Source organism: Thunnus albacares, chromosome 23 (assembly GCF_914725855.1).
Source record: "Thunnus albacares chromosome 23, fThuAlb1.1, whole genome shotgun sequence".
Classification (NCBI taxonomy): Eukaryota; Metazoa; Chordata; class Actinopteri; order Scombriformes; family Scombridae; genus Thunnus; species Thunnus albacares.
The window spans coordinates 18568937-18587008 of record NC_058128.1 but is presented as its reverse complement, the minus strand read 5'-3'; the positions used below and the strand labels follow the sequence as shown (position 1 = coordinate 18587008).

The 18072-nt window shown below is 38.1% G+C and overlaps 1 long non-coding RNA gene across 1 annotated transcript in view; it reads right to left on the bottom strand.

Moving 5' to 3' along the window:
- Window positions 1-18072, bottom strand: part of LOC122975404 — a 34902-nt gene that overhangs the window by 2644 nt on the left and 14186 nt on the right. Inside the window, exon 2 of the long non-coding RNA XR_006400656.1 lies at window positions 291-401. This is a non-coding gene — a long non-coding RNA (uncharacterized LOC122975404). The remainder of the gene's footprint in view (window positions 1-290; window positions 402-18072) is intronic.

The following is an 18072-nucleotide window of genomic DNA, read 5'->3' as shown; positions in this document are numbered from 1 at the left end:
TGAGGCCTGCAAATGAATTCACAAGAGATCCCGCAGCACAAAAAAGAGTGGGCTAAACAAGAAAATAATAATTCAAACATATTATATGAGAGTGCCTGATACTTCTGGTTTCAAACTGAAAAAGCAAAAGACAAGATAGGTTTAAATTGATAAACTACATAAATAATTAAATGAAATCATACTGGATGAAAAGAGAAATATATAATATAATAACATGCCAAGAAAATAACCAATCCAAATAAGGCAAAACAAAAGAAAGGACTTATAGCAAAATGACATTCAGCAGGTACCTTAAGCTTCATAAAGCACAGCCAACCTTAATTTGTCCAAATTTACTTTAACTTCAGGAGTTAATTAGCTCTTCCTCCGTCAGGATCGTGTCTTGGCAGCATATCATCAATCTGCAATGGCCAAAATAAAGCAATACAATATCTGAATGAGAAATCTGAAAAAAAGTCTTGATACTAAAAATACGCAATATGCAAACCTAAGAATTCAGATCAAATTTGATAAATTAAAATGCAGCCCATCTGTGACTAAAACTGTCCAATAAATGAGCTCTTCAAAGCCCTTCTTCAAGCTAAAAGAAACAACACTACACCAAAGTGAACTTTTCTGGTCTGGTTTGGACTAAAGAAAATGAACAGCAAGTGTGATTGCACCCTCGCCGCTCAGATGGGAAACGGCTCCTGATGTGGTGCACCCTGCTCTGTGCGGTTCACATGGCAACAAGACCCTCCAACCTCGAGAGGTCGGCCACGCGGGAATTCTGGGAAGCTGGGCTGTCAGATCCAGCAGCCACTCAGGCGTAGTGTATGAAGTAGTGGGGGGAAAGAGCAACACACACACACGCACACACGTTCACTCAAATTCCCAAAATCCATCAGCGTTACTCCCCATCCCACATTACTGTTCCACCACTCTGTGCTTGATGCCAGAGCTCTCCTCCTCCTCCTGGCAGCCATCTCAGTGTTTTACTCGGGTTAAACTGATACTCTCAGGGGCGAGGTCCCAAACTGGCAGGTGGGAGCCAGGGTTTCAAGGGATGCAATTAATCTCGATCAAAATTCCCCTTTTAGGTGTGATTAGAAACGAGCTGGGCTTGAGAGAGGCAGAGTGTTCCAGCAGCGGAACGCAGGGTGAGCTGCACAGACCGGGGATAATTTGTCTCACTAACGAGGATGTAATATTGATCAGGATGCAGACTGAGATCATACAGCACCTTGGTAACATTTTTTCCCTCATATTGATTTCAAATATTGGGCCAGGTCACAGCTGCAAATAGAGCTATAATCTTGATTTTGTTTAGGAGAGTTTTAGCTTAAATACCCAGACCCAAAGTGGTCGATATTAAATAAGTATGTTTATGATTATGAAAAAAATAATCATATGAATAGGTTGTGAAAAATATATACATGAACAAATAAATTGCATAATAATGTAAGAAATTATTAAAACTCAACTATTTCATCATTCTTTTTTTCATAATAGCAAAGTTTTATTGGAGTTCATTTTTATTTCATCATGTAATTTTTTTTTCAAATATTCTTTTACAAAAATCTGTTTTTATCTTGTAATGGCATAATTTTATTTCATTAAGTCACTTTTCATGACAGTAGTGTTATCACCAGCTACCTTGATTTTTTAGCTAGTTAGCTGGCTAGGTAAAGTTAACATGTGCAGCCTTGTTAAGCTAAACAAAATGAGAGATTAGTTACGGTATCTCTATTTGGTTGATTTAGAATTACTTTAGCATTGTTTTTACTCTTGTTAGCAGAAGCTAATGGGCTAAATTGGTTAGCAGTAGTTGAGACTGCTTGCTTAAGAGAGGCAAGCGGTATGTGATTGGCTGAAAGGTGAGGGGGTGGTGACTGCTGACAACACCCCTGTCATGAAATTATGAAATAAAGTGTGTCATTGAAATGCCATCATCAAATACAAATAGTCTTATGAAACAGGGCATTTTAAAATAAAAAGGAACTCTAATGAAAGTGCTGAAAATACTGTACAAATTAAGAAAGAACACTTTTAACAAGTTTTGATAATTTATTAAACAATTTCATTATTTATTGGGTTATTTCTATTTTGTACTCAATTTATTACTATTTCTTCATGTCTTATTTATTTATTTATTCATTTAATATTGGACACTTTGGGGCTCCCTATAGAAGTAGCTGTGTGTCCATTATGAGTTCCTTAAGGGGAAGAAGTGAAATACTCTTTAGTGACAGTATAAAATTGTCACATTCATAACCACACAACCACTTGTGCTGTGTTTTATTGCTTTTTGCTTGTATTTATTGTGTATGTGCATCATGTTGTGCTTGTGCTTATGTGCTAGTGGTCTTTTTCTTCATGCTGGATACCATCACTCTTGCCACTGCAGCAGCCCAAGTCCCCAACAGGGATCAATACATTTTTATAGGATGTTATGTTCGGATATTTGATTCAAAACCAAATGCTGAGCAGAACCAGAGAGAAGAAGCTTGAGTTGCAATGCCTTCATCATTCTGAATTCAGCAGCCTCCTCTGTGATAAAGACCCTTGATCCTTCTGAGCTGAACCTTCCGCGTCGACTCACACTGAAGTCGTGCCATCAGTGCTCGGCTTTGATCACCATGTCAACAGATATATATCTCGCTAGCAAAAGGCAATGGTAGAAAAGCAAGAGCGACGTGGGGATCTGAAGCCGGCATTTTCATCAATTAATGGGGCGTTCTACATCATTAGTCTGGGTGAACGTTAATAAAGCAAAGCGTTTGAGTGGGCCACAAGAGGTTATTTAAATGCAAAAGAGCTCAGGAGCCCTTAGCAATCCATCTCATAAACCTGACTGTGGACTAAATGTTTGATTCATAATCTCCTAGTAATAACTCTGCTGTCAGAATAGGTGTCAGAGTCAGATTTCATCCTAACCATGTTCACATTACGCTGCAGGGCCTTCCAGGTGAAATGCAATGACAAAAACCCATAAAAAGACATTATGCTTCTAATGGCATAATTCAATCTGAAATCACATTATTTAAGGAATGACTTAAGGTGCATCCACAACTAGCTGGTTCTAAACTGATTACTTGAATAAGGACTTGTTTCCTTGTTTAGGTGTTTGTCTGTGTGGATGACACCAGTTCACTCAAACTCTAGTAGTACACGTAGTTTCTGCCCTTCACTTCCCTTTTATGACATACTGCTTCTACCCATTAGAGATTCACCCAGTGATTTACTGATCAATTATCTGACATATCCTTAAATAAAATGATTTTTTGGACACCACATTGGCAGTGATTCCCTGTTCAAAATCTAAGGCAGGCAAATTATATGTTGTCAATGAATGAATTCTATTCCTGCCTATCGTTAGAAACCTTTTTGTTTCATATGTTGACATTTTGGTATTTCAATCATTCCCTATTTCAAAACCAGATACATTTGAAAGAAAAAAATATTTACCGTAAGTCGATGCAATGTAAGTAATGCAATGCTCACTCAATATAAAGTCTTGCATACAGTAGGTATTACTTAAAGGACCAGTGTGTAGGACCAGTGGCATGTAGCAATGAGGTTGCAGACTGCAACAAACTGAATACACCCCCCCACTTTCAAGTGTGTAGCAGAACCTATGGTGGCCGCGAAACTTGCAAAGAAATGTGAAAGGCCCTCTCTAGAGCCTGTGTTTGGTTTGTCTGTTCTGGGCTACTGTAGAAATATGGCAGTGTAACATGGCGGGTTCTGTGGAAGGAGACCTGCTCCCTATGTAGATATAAAGGGCTCATTCTAAGATGACGAAAACACAACAAGTCTTATTTTCAGGTGATAACATACTAATTAAAACATACTTATGAATAATATATTCCATTTCTGCCAAGTCCGTTCTGCTAGATGCCACTGAATTCTTCACACTGCACCTTTAAAACCAGTGAAAATTGGATAATATGGATCTGGTTAAGAATGATTTATGAGAAAGGGACATTCGTGTATACAATTAAGGAGTCGCACATTGTCGCTACATTTTGGGGAAAACATTTTTAGAGATTTTGGGAAAAAAAATCTTGCTACCATCTTAACTGTGACTGCTTGGGTTTACCTCATATATTACATAACCATCTGTCATAACATACATATCATCTGTCATAATATTAGGTAACATCACAGCAGTATTGGTACTATCTCTTTGATAATAATATCTGGTATTTAAGGTTTTCGATTTTATAGTATTTGATCCAAATCATTAAAAATGTATATCTTTTTACGTTGTTATGGTTTCTTTATTCCTTACTTTAAGAAAAAACGCTGCTATTTTAAGCATTAAAAATCACAAAGTGACGCAATAAAGAATAAAAGTGAACTAATGTAAGGGTTGTCAAGTTCGAACATGCGTTTCTGGGAGTCTGCAGTATGCTTGATTTGCAATTTGAGTTCTTTGTAACATCATACTGTATAAAAGATTACAAAAGGCCAGCCATGCAAGCCAGCTCAGAGTTCTCTACTTACAAGTGCTGTTTTACTGGTTATCAGCTTTAGTGGAAGTTATACATTGGAACTAATTGCTGTGCAGTTTGCCTGACTAGAGATGTGTGTGACTACTGTTGCATATGATCAGGCACACTGTCAATCATACACATGCAATCATTTCTTGTCTGTCATCTTTCTACTGCAGTGCTGAGTCACACAAACACTTCCCATTGCCCTCCTCCTTTATTGACAGCAGCAAGAGGACTGCTCATGTGACCACCATTAACACTGTGGAAGTTTTCCCATCAACACGCCACGAAATGTTGTCAAAGCTCGCCAGCTTCAAGTGTCTGCTGACAGAGTGCTTCGAGGAGAAAATAATTAGGAACGGAGCTTCACTCATACATGCCTCACAGCTTCTACTGTATGTAATTAGTAGGATGGTGGACAGCGGAGTGGTGTTGCCACCCGGATGCACAGGATGTGATGCTGTCAGATCGATACCAGAGCTATTACATTTAGGGGTTAAAGTCATTGCTGAACACTTCTGCTATCTTGAAAGATAAATGGAGAAGAGGTTTTAGGAGGTGGTAGCTTCTTGTCTTCAAAGAACAACTGAACTGGAAACTCTTAAATTATGCATGTCACTGTATAGTCCTACAAACCCCATAATAACCATTTTAATGGGGATTGTAGAGGTATTCATTTGCAGTAAAGGTGAAGATTCATAGTTATTCCGTCATAATAAACGTGTTTATATTTTATGAGAACAGACATAGGCTACTTTGCAGAAAACAATTTGCACAGGTGCTGCAAACCATGACAAAGTTTGGTGGTGCAGAAATACTGAGGAGTGAAATGTCCTAAAGCTGACTGATTTGAATTTGCCTCTTGATGCAGAAAGGTGAAATGACATCCCACTTAGATGTTTTCAGTACTTTAAAACACAGCACACCATTTCCAGAAAGTACTGATGCCATTAGTTCCTACATTCATATTCCAAATGCCTCACAGCCGGGCAATTACTGCTAAGCTTGACAAGAAGCAAGAGGAGAGGGGAAGCAGTAACTGCTGCTCACAGATTTATTTGCCAAAAGATGAGCTTTGTGCTCAATGATTAAAAAAAAAAAAAAAAAAAAAAAAGGCAGGACTCATCCGATCTCTATCTACTCTGTGAGACTCCGTCTGAAGCGCCAGCCTGGTGCGGGACTATCCAGTACAGGTGATATGGAGATCAAATAGCCTGCCAGCCAGCCAAGGCGACCTGTGGCAGTCCGCGCCACCCCCAGCCGCCTCTTGAAAGGAGACACAATCCCGATAAATGTATTCCTGTCAACATTGCTGCGATGCCTTTTTAATACAGCCCCCGGAGGATTCATGGAAACAACAGCCTGAGTCAAACTCCATTTCTCTGGGCTGAAAGAGAGATGTGACAAGAGCCTCATGCAGGTCAGGGACAGTCAGGGGCTGTCTGGCAGCAAGCAACCATGGAGGACGGATAAAGGCTGTTAGATGACTTTTTGTTTTTTCAAACATGGCTGAGTAAACCCCAACCAGCCCGAACAGAGAGGAGCTGCACCTTTCAAGCTCAAACTCCATCAGTTATTACAGCTTGATTGTTGCAGAGAAAGAATAAACTGGGCCAGTGGTTTTCAGGAACAGGCCGGCACACGTGTGGAAAGAGCAATTTAAGGTGCAGTCACACTTCCAGCACAGCCGGTTTACTTTGGTCTGAGCCAGAGTGGAAAAGTTGTTGCATTCTAGGTTAGTGTGCAAATGTCATACACATAGCTGGGACAACCTGTAAAATCCTCCGTCTGAGTGCGGCCTGGGGAGTCTGTCATTGCACAAGCAGCTTCTTATTTAGACAGTTGGTTGAACATTCAAAAACAATTTAAATTCTATTTCATTTTGTCCTGCATGATTCTTACAGGAGTACCTGCATTTTGTCATTTCCTGTGGTTTATTAGGATTACGCTTAATGTGCAGACATTTGTGGCTGAAACACACTACAAACCATAAGTCTAAGTGTCAACCCTCATTGGCTCCAATTTTTAAAAAAACTGTCCTGACCCACAGCTTTGCCTTGTGAAGCTGAACAGCTTTGACTTGTGGTGCTGCTTCTGGGAAAAACTGTGTTGCATTGCAGCGATACGGCCAGTCAATCACAGCCTATTAAAACAAAAGACTGTGTCTGCTGGCAGATTTTCTCGCTTACGTCTAGTTATGGAAGCCCATTGTCACCAAGAAAAACACAGGAAAAGTGAGGCAGGATGAAAACAGAAATATTCATAGGAAGCCAATATTTTGACTTACATCAAAGTTAAAATGTAAGTAATTTGTTTTCTTTCTGTTTTTTTTTGTTTTTGTTTTTTCGTCATGCATAGCTTTTAATCATTTTTCTTTTCCTGGTGGAAATGGGCTTTCATCAAGTTGTATGTAGTCACACAGTAATTTCAGTTTCATGAGCTATTTTTTTTTTCTGCAACCAACGAAATACAATGAAGATGAGTGAAATTCTATTTGTAGTGCTCACAGCAATGAAATACATACATTTTAAAACCATCATCTTTACAGAAACAGCGTCCCTGTTACTTTGGATAATACGGAGCACCTAAAAAACTACCTGCTCTGGACAGGAAAATATCCAGTGTGCACCAAAATCTCATGGGGAAAAAATTTTAGCTCCTGTCCCTTTTGAGGTTCTGTAGGATAATCCACAAGGACTTTTTCTTCAGTAGAGACTAGTGAGGTCTGTGGATTATCTTGAATAACAGGGACACCAATACTGGAAAGAGAAGCTTTTATAAATGTAATGTTTCAACACTGTGAACACACCAAAAATAAAAATCACATTCACTTTCATTGTACTCTGGTGGGGTTAGAAATAGTACTCTGGTGGGGGTTTATCTCAAAACCTGGCTACCAACACCAAAACCAGAAAGTCATATCTTCAGGAGCCTCAGTTTCATTTGTTACCAAAAAATTCAAATTGTAGCAGTAAACTGAGTTTAAAGAACAAATCCACTTATTTGTGTTAGTAAATTAATGTCACTTGATTATGCCATTAATTTATTCCAGTTGCAACTGCTGTTGTTTGCCTATCTCCCGTAAAAATAGAGTAATTGGGTACTCTAGACCAAAGAATTATGTGTGAAAAATGTATACTGTTGCCTTGTACTGGCACAAGGCATTCATTCCAGTCCAGGCAACATCACTATCAAGACATAAAAACAGGAATCAATCATCAATCATCCTGACTGCCAGAGACAATTCGCTCTTCAAGCTAAAATAAGAGTGAAGTTACTCTTTAAATACACCGGATCACCTGAAACAACATTATGCTGGCTGTGAGTGCAGCCTTACTGCATGCGCCACATTCTGAGCTGCTGTCTCATCCTTTCAAATGATGGGATGCAGAACTGGAAAAAAAAAAAAAAAAAATCCTCATCCTTCAAGAAGCCTTGTGGAGGTCCTTCACCTATTGGATGATAATCGAATGTTCTCGACGTCATGCCCCTACATTACGGCAGCACAGCTTTCATGATGGGCCATCCATCGATTTTATGTCAGAGAGGAAACGATAAGAAATTGATTATGAAAGCCCCTTAGACCTTTTAAAGTTCAGCTAATTGTATGTGTTGCTGTATGGGGTTATAAGCTAGTTTACAGCGAGTGTTTGGCTGTAGTACGCGAAGCAAAAGGTTTGTTAAGTTTTGTGTGGGTTAATAGTGCAGCAGCCGGTCCAATGCTGGCAGAACATAAGGCGGCTTGCAACTGCTGGTTCTCTCCTCTATCCCTCTCTGCTCTCTGTCCTCATCTGGCCATGTTATGCCCTCAACATTTATCGACATCTGAAAGGTTACTTTTGAGCACTGAATATTGAGCCTTGCAGACGCAGTAAAAAGGCAGGAAGGAAGGAAGGATGGAAGTTAACCTGCAGGCGAGCATGACTTCCCGTCATATTTACTTGTCTGGGTGAGAACATCACGCCGCCTTATTGCTCACTTGCTCCCACATGGACTCAGACAATATATGCACACATACACTAGACTCTAGTGATTCAGAGTTCCTCCCTGATTACGGCTACAGAAAAACAGCCTTGATTTTCTACAATGGCATGTTTTTGTATCGTTCAATAATGAGTTTTTTTAATTGAATTAATTATTCAGTCAAAAGACAGTAATTGAATGGATTTGGTGGGCCCCTCATTGTCAAAAAAATGTTAAAAGTAAGATAATTTCATTAGGTCTTAATGGAAAGTTTCATTATGATTACTGTTGTTTCAGAGGTTTGAATTCTGTTGGAGATGCTTTTAGATTTTAGGCATAAAATGGTGCAATATTGGATTTGTTCCTGTTGATTTTTTTTTGTCCTTTTGATTTATTTATTTTTGTTTAACAGGGTAATTTTAATCTGTATTTTGTTGCTCTGTATTTATCAAACCAATTGGTTGTTTGCTCATCGTCTTTTCTTCTTGCTTTAATTTATTTTTATTAAATTTTTATTTTACATCTGTGTCATATTGGTGTTGTATTACATATTCATGATTATAGTGCAAATGAGCACAACATGAACTATTGTATACGGTACGTTTGAGAAATATCCTTATCAGCCCCTAAAAAAACATATTAGCCAACTTCTTACTTCCACAGACATAAATCCACACACACACACATACACACACACACACACACACACAATCCACAACTTTTGCATTAGGTGCTTTCTGGCGTGTTTGCTCTGTCTGACATCAAAGTGGACTGGAGGTGCAGCAGCAGAGTCAGTGGAGATTACAGTGGACTGCCGGGTTTGGTCTGCTGCCAGCGGGCTACTTTGGAACAGCCGAGCAGTGGCAGTTTACGGTTTCTTTATGGTAAATCACTGACAGTCCATATCAATAATCACATCTATTAGATTTCTGGGAAAATCTTCAGTGTAGCCCTTCATTTATTCTGTGCATGCACCTCCACTGCACACCTGAAGTCAACTATGAATTAAAATGGGGAAAAAAGGGAGAAATCCTCCATCACATACCGATCAGTTTGTGGTGTATTATAGACATTTAATTATCAGTGCAGGGCAGCTTATTTGAAAATGTAATCAATCACTCATTACCTATTATTTATCTGAACAGTGAGACATGGTTTAACAAGCAACCAGCCTAAGTTTTTGAGGTCTTTACCAACCATAAACAGCAGGAATCACAAGTCTCCTCTCTTGGTAGAGGCTTACTGCTTCCTCACACCTCCAGCCTTTGTGCCAAGCTAACGTTACTGAAACCCTCCATCAATCTTTCGGTTTGATAGCAAACAAGCCAACAAATTGTTGGAGTAACAGTGTTACTGGGTTTAGTGACTGTAATGTAATTACTAAATTTCCAATTGTAATCCTTAACACTACTTGTTGCTGAAAAAAGTAATCATATTACACAGGAAATGTTATATATCTGATCCAGTAAGACTGATGTTGTGACGTTCAGGTAAAAGTGACTCAGGTGTTTAAACTGCCATCACATTTAAGGTGTTTGTCTAAATGTATATGTCAGTGGTGTTCAATGCATTCTACGGGTTTAGTGATGAAGTATTTGAATTTTGTTTTTTGTGAACCAACTTACCTTCCATCTGCATGTTCTGGTTTTATTTTAGTTCAACCACTTGCACAATCCTGCTTTTGACTATTCATACCAGACTCTGATTCATGGAGAAACGCTTGGCATTGCCTGTTCGTACAAGAGCAACGAGTCCATACTACTAAACCAAGACCTTGTACTGTACAATCCCGGTTTTAAGAAAAAAATAAAATAAAAATCTGGCTTGTTGTGCTTTAAATTTTGCTCGAATTTCTAGATGATGGATTTATGGGATTTCTTTCCTTCACTCTGTCACATAATGAAAAGCTACATTTAGCCATCTCTGTGATAAGGAAGAGAGTCATTTATGCCTTTATGAGTAGCAGAGCTCATCTGTTTGGAGATGTTAATATTAATGTGCATCACATATTGCACATATCGCACAGCACTGCTCTACATATACATTTACATACATACGTGTTTGTTTTTTTTGGTGTAGTTCAGAGATATTAATGATTTCATATATAAAGCTAAAAGCACTAACCCAAAATAGTGAGGGAAAGAAAATCACCACATTGCAACAGAATGAATATGATAATTAAAGTTTGATTAAAAGGTCACACAGAACTTTGTAATCTCCACATTGTACTTGAGCTCAATCAGAAATTATACTTCCAAAGAGAGCCAAAGATAATTTTGGCTCAGCTGTGGGAGGTTTTGTGAATGTTACAACCAAAAAAGTTGAGAAGACGTTGCTGCTCACGACCTTCAGTCGTTTTTCTTTATCTTTTATCAAGCTGTTGCAGCTTTGACAGCTTTATTTCCTTTGTTTTGGAATCATAAACACACTTATGCACTGAGTTCTGAACACTCACTTTTTCTCTCAAAAAAATCCTTAATTGCTTACAGGAACGGGGCTGTCACAAGCTATGTTTCAGACTGCTAATGATTAGCTCAGTATAATCATGGTCTCCTGGGACCCTTTATGTTGCAAAGCAGGAATAATGCTTTACCAAATTGCTTATTAGGTATATGATTGGGTATTCAAACTGTAAATAAACATTTCTTCTCCATCCTTACAGCTAGAAAACAATATTTTACCATTTTGTATGAATACATATCAATTGAACTACTAACTTTTTCTACAAAGCCATCATGTTTAAGAAAGCTTTCACATTTGTCCTTCCTTTTTCCTGACATATTCTGCTGCTCACAAAGTCAAGGTATTTTCATATTTTTCAGGCCGTCTCCACAGGTGAAGGCTGTGAGGATAAATATAAACTAATTCTGTTTCAAGTTCAGGCTGGAAATCAGCAAAGAAATCTTCCTTATCTTACACTGAAAAAAACTTCAAGAAATGGGACAGGTTCCTCTGGAGTACAGCTATCTGTGTTGTAATCAACATCCCTCCAAAGCAAATATCCCACATCTCATTTCAGCAAATGATGTGCTGACAAATAATATACAGGCTACAAATGCATTTACATATAAATAAAACCCTAAACTCAGCTATGCCTGCACAGAAATGTTGTGTTATGAGTCAATAATTTAGACTAATGACTGCAATAATAGCAGTGTTACTGTAAAACCATGTAAGTGGGATATCATTTGCAAATGCCTAATGACTTTAGCATGTGTTCCCAACATCGCTGACAGACACCAGCATCAGTCTTGTGTATTTATTTTAACAGCTTACAGACTAATGTGCGACAGACAAGATGAGAGCTGGCTGCAGAAAGCACTCCTCATTTTTAAGCGTATTATTGATCCAACTTTGGAAAGCTTTATATGAGAAAAAAAAAAAGGCTTAATGTTGTGCTGTTATTTTTATCTTGTCAGAAAGCGTAGAAATGTGTCCTTGTTGACTCTCATATTCACACATCTCCGAAAGGCTCGATTAACAGTGAGTCACAGCTTCAAGTGTTTATCGCTTATACAGCCGCAGTTATTATTAATGATAGGGTTTTATCTTAAATCACCCCACATGACATTTTCTTGCTTAAATATCAGGTTACACATTGATAAGTGAGGTGCTAACGAGTTGTCTATAATATCATCGCCAAAGGGGGAGATAATAAAGACTTTCCCAACATCTAATGTTTTAAAAAAATTTCAGATGCCATGATGTACCATAAAATATTTATAAAATATAAACCACCCACGTTATTAAATCAGAAAATGTCTTGCTTTAAAACTCTCTTTTTACATTCATTTTATCAGTTGCCTAATAAAGCCTGTCAGGTTGAAACACATCAAAATGCGTCTATTCAACACTCATCATGGTTTAGAGTTGAAATGTGTAACTTGTTAACTCTATTTTAGTTAAAGCTGCTATAATCAATACACAATGAATTGTGTGTGTATAATGTGAAAGGGATGATTCGTAATGATGACGCCACACAGAATCATCACCCTACTCTGTAAGTCGTGCAAGTCGGACCTCAACCCGATTTTGACACAATTTTGTTGTTGCCGCAAAATTTTTTGTATTTTCCTACCTAGTTTGACATCTCCTATGATGCGTTCCTTGACATTGACTGATAGGATGACAGAGTGAGGTGACTGATCCCGGCATTAACTTTACTGAGCCTTTTAGCGCCTTTCAGCACATTGTTTTGGTTTGTTTAGATTCAGTCTCACGGCTCTCATCAACCCCATTTCCATCCAGATTAGGCAGCTCTTTTTATGGAAGAAGCACAGATAAAACCACTGCATCCTACCTGCCAAACCAAATGCAAGCAAATTAAGCAACTTGCTGGAGAACATAATGAAGCATTTAGTAGCTTAAACACTAAAGCTCAATCAGCTTCTTACCATGCATAATGAAACACGAACACCATTTCCTGCCAAAAGTTGGAACAGTTTTAGTTACTTCACAGATTTCTGTATTTTGTTTTTCCGATTAGAATTTAGCAATATTTGAATCAGACTCTGATGAAAGTTGATGAGTTGTTTAGTCACTAATCTTGGAGTATTTGAAGATGATTTAGAGGATTAAAACCTTATTTAGGAATAAACAGTTCAATGGGTCACTTCTCAAAGACTGCACTCAAAGAAAAAACTGGAGCAAACGATTCACTTTAGCGATTTATTAAGGTGCAAAGACTAACGTTTCAACAGGCACTGCGTCTTCATCAGAGTCAAACAGTAATGTCATAGATTGAAAAAGTGGTGATGGTTAATAACCTTACTAACCAATGACAGACTGTTCTGTGTATGGAGGAGGTTATTCAACTTTGACAGGGTGCTCGCAGGGTGTCCCGTTGGAGTGTACAGTATATGACCATCTTGACATTACATAGTGTAAGGAGAAACTGCCTTCACTGCATTGATACCAAACAATATTTGAAGCTCAGCCCTGTAAGTGAGAGTTCAAAGTATGTTTTTTCATCTAAGCAGGAGATAATATAGTGGTGTGAGACTCACAGTCCAGCGGGTTACTGCAAAGCTTTTCTGCTGCTCCTCTAATGAAACTGTAAACTGACCGCTGGGGATCGCCTGCCATGTCGATTGATTGCAAATTTTACCTCCCTTGCAACTGCAGACTAGAGTAGTTTGTCCCCACTGTGGATATGTGTAGGATTCGCTTCACTGTGAAGAAGAAATATTAACAAAAGCACAAGGCCTTTAGGAGTCACGTCAGGGGTGGGTGAGGTGCAACATTACAAATCTGAATGCACCTCCACTGCTTCCACTCCACACTCACAGCTGTGCCTTCAGTTCCTTTTCACTCTGCGAAAAGGTTAATGTGTTTTGCAAAAGCAGCCATGTGCTGGGATATTTTTCAAACTTTTTACAGTGAGTTAAACTGTCTGATGGCAAATCAGATGCTGATCTCCTCTGTGGACCATATGCTGCAACATATGTTTCACAGGCTTCTTGATAACACCAATACATTGTGTTTTGTTTGTTGCTGTCATCCAATCAGCTGGCCCTTTATTCTCAGAACATGAGAAATTGTCAGTGACAAGTGTGTTGCATAACTTGGAGCCAAATAATTCCTGCTACTGCCCTGGATCAGATTTATACATACAACCATTTTATTAGGAGTGGTGGGATAAAATTTTCCTCACAGAAACCAGAAAACTCAAGTCATAAACTGTTTTCTATAAAAAGAAGTCAGAAAGCCAGAAAATAGCTGCTAATTAAAATGAAGCAGTGATTTTATTCAAATCAATATCACATGATTACACACAAGTTGCTGTAATTACTGTATTAATCCTCAAAATGAACCTAGAGGTTAATTTTTCAGCAATAGAGTATCATGTGATTTTTTTTATACTACTGCTAATAAGATATGTGAGATTCAGTACCAAAACACTAACATTTTTGATCCCTCATTTTGGGAAACCATATTTTTGTTTAACAAAAGAAGCCCGAGTCAAAATGATACAGCTGCTCTAATCAATATTTCCATATTACTGTAACGATAGGTCCAATACACAACTATGTGTAATGTGAAAGGTGTATCATCAGAAGAAAAAAGCCCACAGAGACTTTTCACCCAACTCAGCAGTTATCCTTAGAGCGTTTTAACATCTTTCAGCTCATTGTTTTGGTTTTACGGTACTTTACTGTTTTGGTTTAAACTCCAAGCAGCATATGAAAACACTCTGGTAAATGCATTAAACCCACTAACATCAAACTACAGGCAGAGAAATTTAGGGACCAGCTGGTGAATATAGTTGAGAATATAGCAATTAAGTTAGATATTGGAATTAATTGGGTCTTAATTAATGCTAATATTGTTCTGTATCTGCTTAAGGTGTAAATAGGCAAAGGTTTTCAGACATTTGATAATACCGTTTGGTACTTGACAGTTTTCAATATTCAGTGGCATGAACATTGAGATTCAATACTTAGCCTTATTCAAAAGCTTAAAATGATCCAAATGTGCAGTTTTGTGGTTTGTAGCTCAATGTTTTATTTTTCATTTTTGAAATGTAAAGTTGAACTTACAGTTAAGAGCTATACCATCCTATGTTAACCCAACACACAGGCCTACACTGTATGGCTTCTAGTTGAATGTAATTTGAAATGGGACATGCACAGTTGCTAATATACAATTTTTCTAGTTAATGTTGGCGAATATGAGTGTAATCCATTAGCTGTTGCAGACATGGTAGAATTTTATATTGTGAAAAGAAATTTTGAACTGTATCTTGTCATTTACACACTCCAATCTTGAAATTTCTGACTTTGAATGGAACATAACAACCACCCACTACCAACAGCTAATATTTCCTCCACTGCGATGATCTCCCAACTATTCCTTTCATCAAGAGATGTCCTTTAATCCACTGGCTAACTTCACTATCAAACTGCTCCCTTCAAAGTGACATACTAGCACCTGTATCAGATGGATTTTTTTGGAAGGAAGATGCTGCTTCAGGAAATCATTTGTTTCCTTTTTGCAATCCACCCCTCCGTGGGACCTTCACATGCCCAGCAAAGGCAATCGTTAAGAGCTTCTTTTTTCTGCTGCCATTAAGGTCTAATATATCAGTTGTGCAGTCAATTGTACTTGACAGGCAGCTTCTTGAACTTGAACTGGGTCATCTGGTGACAGATAACATGGCCTGTTTGTTCAATTTCCTCCTCTGCAATGGCATCGCTCTGAAGTGAGTTATTATAAATCACTGTGGATGCGTTAATCATGTATCTTGTCAGTGCCTGGGAGAGAGTGGCGCAGTGCTATTGTGTGAGTGTGAAAGAGAGAGAGTGAGACGGTACAGTATGCGAAAGGGAAAAATGAGAGAGGACAAATCGAACAGGTAACAACTTGAGCATGTGTGGAATTTATGTCACTTTATGTGTGAATGAGTATGTGTGTGTTTGTGTGTGGGGGGTGCACATTTCTATAGGCGAATGTGTGTATTCACAGTCCTGAGTAGATTTATGCTGTGTATTTACATCTGGGGGGATGTGAACTTGTGCATGTGATGGTGTTTATGGGTGCCTATGTGTGAATTTTTATGCATCTTTGGTGGATGAAACCACACAGCCCAGGTCACCCCAGGGGCTCTTGGAAGGATCCGGTGTATGAGCTTTAATGTGACACAGAGATAATGAAGATCTAACCCCCTGCTCGCCCCAGAGAGGTTATCGTCTGAAGTGGACAGCAGATACTGGAGGAGGATGGCAGATTACTTGGCAACGCTGTCCTCATTCGTCAGCCACACTGCAGGGGACAACTTCTTCCCCTCTAATATTACAAGCAATATCATAGAGGGAATGTGTGCTGCTTTTATCTAAAAGTAATAATCAGTGGCATTTTCATATCAATAAATTTGCTTTACTGCTCTCTATGACTAGTTGTAACACAGTGACGCAGACTGTATTTCAGAGCTTTTTGTTTGTGCTGTTTTGTTGTGAAGGATCAGCTTCTCAGAATGTCGAATCAGGTTCTCAGTGATCAAAATCAGTCAAAAACATAAACTGACCACTCCATCCCTGCGTTAAGTGGGCAATCAGACTGAAATCAGCCCAAACACATTTTACAACTCTGAGTTATCACATCAGCATCTTTCATCTTTCATCATGACAATCGCGAGTTAAAGTAACTAATTGCTTTTTCACGCATGGCTTAAGTCGGTATGAATGTAGTCTGTCTAACGGTTCCCAGACTTTATGTTTGCTAGAATCAGAGCACTCTTGTTTGTCTGCCAAATGAATCAGATTGATAGACCTTTACCATAGCAAAACAGACTCCGTGACTTCTCATGTTCCAGAAAGTTGTGGAAAAGCAGGCAAGTTTCAGGTTCCTGATGTTTGATACAGTCACAGCTCAAGGTGAGGCAGTTGTACGGCCAGCTTCTGTCTGGCTACCAGCTCTTGAGCTACAGAGCTGTAATGTAAAATTTAGAATAATGAATAACTAATTGCAACATGCATATTGTTTTTTTTCTTCTTAGGTACATAGTATCTAGATATTCACAAGATGTACCATTGCCTTCCTTAATGAACCTGACGAGATGCCATGTGTAGCTGTGTTTAGCTTGCACATCAGTTGTTGTTGTTTTTTAGATTTTATTCTTCAACAGGAAAGTAGCAAAATCTCAATCTCAAAAGCTTTTTTTTTTTTTTTTTTTTTTTTTACAAATTCATAAACAGATGGCCTCAGGTTACCCAGTAGAATTTTGCAGTGGAGAATGGATGTGCCTTAAAAGCATGTCTGACCTTGGTTCATTCACTAGCCCATTTGAAAACCGAAAACATTCACAAAAACTTTTCTAAATTGATATTTAAGTTTCAGCATGTGCTTTCCTGCTGGTCTTTATAGAAAGTTGTATGATTGTAGGTAGATGATATGTTAATTAGCAAAATATTAAAATTTTATTACTCACCTTTAAATGGCATTAAACAGCCTTGTTCCTAGTTATACATTTGCTTTATTGACCTGGTATGTGCTCCCTCAACCCTTAATATCTGCAGATGGAGCCCTGTGACAAAGGGTGATCGGGTTTTTGCTGTTAGAGCCCCCACACTCAGACACACTAAGTCTCTCACTAAAACTTTTCTTAAAATGTTTTTCTCTGTGAAAGCTTTTGGAAATGTTTGATTTTTTTTACTGATTTTACACCTATTAATTGATCTCATTCTCTTTTTCGTTTTTACTTCTGTGCATTTTATTGTTTTATTGTTACCGTTATAGTGCTGTTTGTATTGTTACTCTGTGCTTCTGTCTTTACCTCTGTGCTCCTCTTTGCCTTATTTTTTTATCTGCTTTGTTTGGTTTTATTTTCTTTTGTAAAGCACTTTGTAAGATTGTTAAGAAAAGTGCTATATAAATAAAATATATAATAAAATAATAAAATAATCATAATTATAATTATTATAATTATTATCTAATGTGAGAGAAGGTTCATGTCTGCTAATGTTTCATGTTGGGATCTACAAACACTGGATTATCTACATTGATAGATAGTATGAGGTGATGAAAAGTAGATGTTCAGCAGACTATTAAATGTCTAGTTTCTGCATTTTAGCAAAAGTACAGCTTGTGCACACTGAAATCTAACAAAATTGTCTGGATAGTGTATAAAAGGATT